Source organism: Tiliqua scincoides, chromosome 1 (assembly GCF_035046505.1).
Source record: "Tiliqua scincoides isolate rTilSci1 chromosome 1, rTilSci1.hap2, whole genome shotgun sequence".
Classification (NCBI taxonomy): domain Eukaryota; kingdom Metazoa; phylum Chordata; class Lepidosauria; order Squamata; family Scincidae; genus Tiliqua; species Tiliqua scincoides.
In genome coordinates, this window is record NC_089821.1 from 166,019,768 (window position 1) to 166,024,284 (window position 4,517).

Consider the following 4,517-nt stretch of genomic DNA (forward strand, 5'->3'; position numbering starts at 1 on the left):
TCCTGGGCTCGACACGCTGGCTTATTGCTGGTGTGCATTGTCGCAAATGTACCATAAGGCATGTTTGTGAGCCTATCCACCGGGCGAACACCTATGCTAGCCCAGCACCGGCCTGCGCCGGGCTAGCACCGGGCAGGCGCCCGGCCTCTGCTGCTCAGTGGTCGCATGGACCGCACAAGCTGCACCATGGTAAGCGGGGGTGGGGATAGGTGGGGAGGAGGCTTTCCGGGGAGTGGGGAGGCAGGCAGAGGGTGGCAAGAGGGTGGGGAGGAGGTGTGATGGGGAGGCAGGAGGTGGGGAGAGGGTGGGCAGGAGGCATGCTGGGGGGAGAGAGTGGGAAGGGAGAGAGGCGGGTTCAGTGGTGCTCCCCTCCCCCAGATACTGTCCATTTGTGTGGGGCTCGGTGCCCTACACGAACGCTTTTACCTAAATTGAGTAGCCCCATTGTGAGGATACTTTCCCAGGATAAGGGGACAAAAGTCCCCTTCTCCCCAGGTGCTGTCCACGGTAGCCCGTGTCGCACAGGATCCTGCGGCAGCCATTTTCAGTGTTGCCGAAGCTGCATGCCACGGGAGCTCAGGATTGGGCTGCCCGGCTACAATCCTATGCACACTTTCCTGGGAAAGCAACTGTTACCCTGCACATACTGGATCTCATCTGATCTTAGAAGCTAAGCAGGGTCAGGCCTGGTTAGTACTTGGATGGGAGACCGCCTGGGAATACCGGGTGCTGTAGGCTTATACCATAGTCTTTCAAGACTGAAAGTTGCCAACCATTTTTTTCCTGGGAATAAGCCCCACAGAACATAATGGGACTTCCTTCTTAATAGACATGCATAGGTTCACATGGTTAATCATTCATTTTGTTTGGTAATATCCCAAGAAAATATCCCTTCCAAACTCCAATAATTGAGGGGGGGGGGAGAATGAATGACGTTCATAGTAAATGTCATGATATGATGGCTTTCAACAAGTACACAAATAAGAAAAACAATCCTACCTTTGGATTTTTTTTTAAATCATTGTTTGTGCCCTTGACAGTGTATTCAACTGACCAATCTGCTGCAAGAACATGTGATTTTCTTTTTTGATACAAAGAAAAAAGTCAGTTGAAACATAAAATAAGATATATGCCCAAGGATTGTGTCCATCGGTGTCAATCACTTTTGGAAAAAGCTATATCTGAATAAAAACATAGAATAAGAAGCAATATTTTTAAATGCAAAAAATCAATTGCTTTAGGCTGAGGTATTCAATCTGTGCATAGGGCCTGTGTCTCTTTAATAAAACTTTAAACTCTTTTATTCTCTTTAATAAAACTGAAAATGAATTCATCAGCTCAATGCATATCCATGACAGACTTCATGGACTGTAGTGCTGAGGCGAGCCTAGGCGTGTCTACTCAGAAGTAAGTCTCAGCAGCCCAATCCTGAGCTAACCGGCAAGTGGGCTGTAGCGGTGCCAAAAATGGCTGCCACTGCATCCTACGTGCTCCAGGCAATTGCTGCCTCCTCCTTGGGGGGACTATTATCTCCTTCCCCTGGGTAAACTGAGTAGCACTGCAATGGGGCTATTTGATACTGCGACGACCAGAAGGGCGGACAGCCCAACATGGAGGCTCTAGATTGGTTGGGGAGAAGCCCCACCAGTCCCACCTCCCTTCTGCCCCTCTCCCTCCTCTCAGCCCTCCCTCTGCCTCTCGCCGCCCCTGAGTGCCTCCTGCCCCCTCCCTCCATACCTCCACTTACCTCTTCACTGCTCAGTGGTCTGCACAACCGCCAAGCTCCAGTGCTCCACCGGCACTAGGGCCCACAAATGTGCCTTATGGCATGTTTGCAACAGTGCACACCAGTGGTGAGCCAGTGCACAAAGACTAGGATAGGGCCCCGAATTACTTATTCTCAGGTAAGTGCATCTAGCATTGAAGCCTTTGCTTATTAATCGCATACCAAAACACTGCTATGTATGTGGCCTCCCTTCATCTGTTTCTTAATCCTACTATTCTGTGGCACGCTATGGGAAAGAGGGAGATGCTGTACTCCTTATCAAATGTATGCTTTCCCATAAGGAAATATAAATTCCTGTAATGAGCTGAATGTGGTCATTAAGCATTTATATAGTCATTGGTATTTGACACGGCTGATACCACCATTCAGTGTTTAGAATTCACACACAGAAAGGAAACAGCACAGCTGTTTTCTTTCTAACAACACTGGTATTATTTATGTATTTAAAGGAGTTCACGCTTTCCTGGGTTTAGCTGCCTAAATCTTAACAATATTGATCAGCTGTTACTTAATCCTCTCTCTTCTATAACATAAAAGACAGACCATTATTTTCTCCTGATCACTCCATACAGGTTCTCACAGTACACGCAGCAACTACAATCATAATTGACTAAGGCAAAATATAGGAAGGACTTCATCATCTATTCCTATGCAGAGCAAAGCAACCCAATTTTGCAGTCACGCTCAACCATATTTTCATATGCTGATCCATCCCTTACCAGCACCATCATCCATCAATTTTTTAATGCACACACCCCATAGATGGCATCAGGGGTTGGACACTGGCAGAGGGCCCATGTGCCTCTGAGGGTCCACAGTCAAACCCTGAAGGTCTCAGGGCCAAAAGGACCGTGGCATCAACTTCCTTTACAAGGAAGCTGTTTGAATCAGCATATAAAGTGGCTAGGCCAGTGTTGGTGAACCTATGGCACGCGTGCCAGAAAGGGCCCCATTTCTGTGGGCACGCACGCTGAGCCAGGCAACCTGGAGAGGGGCACTGAAGCTGCTGCCTCCTCTCCCTTCACTCCGTTGCCCCCACCTGCCCCGAGTTTGTTTCCCTCCCTGTTTTTCCCTTCCCCAACTCTCCAGCAGGCTCAGCCAATCAGCATCCAGCAGACTCCTGTCTTTTTCTGTTAGAATGGCTCAGGGCCCTTCACTGGCTGAAGACCAGCCAATCCTGAGCTGCTCTCCTCCTCAGCCATTTGAACCTTTGTAGCCCGCCTTTCCAACTGCCCACTCAGCGCCAGGAGAGGCTTTTCCTCCGCAGCACAGGCGCAGCTGGGGGTGAGCAGCGCAGCCAGAGACAAATCCTGCATGTCTACTCAGAAGTAAGTCCCATTAGAGTCAGTGGGGCTTGCTCCCAGGAAAGCATGGCTGGGATTGCAGCCTACTCCTATGCATGTCTACACAGAAGTAAGTCCATTGTAGTCAGTGAGGCTACTCCCAAGAATGTGAGGGAAGGATTGCAGCCTGAGGGTGCAGCGCAGACATTCCCGTGGTGGGGTTGGAGAGGAGCTAGGCTGGAGGGGAGCATAGCTCACAGCGTGGCATAGCTGGAGGGGAGCAGAGCGCTGGGGCCACAGCTTGGGCTTTATGGCGCCAGCCCTGCACGTGCTGCTGGCCCTGCCTTATTGCCCGCTGGAGGCTTATTCTGTAAGAACGTCACACAAAACTAATTTTTATATTATCTTAAAGGTAAACCATAGAATTGCTTCTCCAATCCTATTGGAAAAGAAGTGCATGCACAATTTCACATAGCTGTGAGCATGAAATACAGCATGATGCAGCCATCCAACCAGCCCCATTAGAGTCAATGAGGCTTACTCCTAGGAAAGAGTAGCTGGGATTGCAGCCTTAGAGCCCACTTCTGTGGGTGGGCCTTTAAAAAAACTTTTTTTCTTGTTTGAGAAAATGAGCAGCGGTAAGGTCTTGCAGCCACCCCTTCCCTGCCAATATTTCCTTACCCAGCATGTCATTAGTCTGTGGAACTCTTTGCCACAGGAAGCAGTGATGGCAACTTGCCTAGATGCCTTTAAGAAGGGATTGGACAGATTTCTAGAGGAAAAGTTCATTACGGGTTACAAGTAATAGTAGGTAAAAGATGTTAATGTATGAGTTGTTTTTTTCTAAACTAAAACCTCAGTATTCAGGTTAAATTGCTGTGTTGGCACTTTGCGATAAATAAGTGGGTTTTGGGTTGCAGTTTGGGCACTCAGTCTCTAAAAGGTTCACCATCACTGGGCTAGGCTGTACCCCCTAAACTAGGGTCAATCAGGCAAAACCGATGCCTTTTCTGGATTCAGCACCACAAAAATATACTAAATTTGTTCAAACATCCTTGACAACTTTCAAAGGGGTGTGTGTTTTGGTAGCCCTGTGTTATTGTTGTTATAGTACTTGTCCCTCCATCTGCTGCCCAGCTGTTAGAAGGTATGGATCACTGGGACTTGTGTCACATAGGATGGCACATGTCTCTCTTACTCTGAAACAAACATTCCAAGAGCTCCAGGCTTACCCGCACCCAGTCGTTCCCCTCCCCAAATGAGGTGGCACAACAAGTGCATTAAGCAAGCAGTGACCATACCCAAGCAGACAGAAAACTGACAGAGACAGACGCAGGATGAACAGTTGAACAGATGCTTATCTTAGACCAGGGGTGGGCAAACTTTCAACTTTAGGGATCCTGGACCTTTAGCAATTGTATAGAAGAGGGAATTTCAGAAGGTGCGGC

General features: G+C 48.5%; 1 pseudogene; it reads left to right on the plus strand.

The window, feature by feature from the left end:
- Positions 1-621: 621 nt before the first annotated feature.
- Positions 622-738, plus strand: LOC136637814 (5S ribosomal RNA; annotated as a pseudogene).
- Positions 739-4,517: the final 3,779 nt, after the last annotated feature.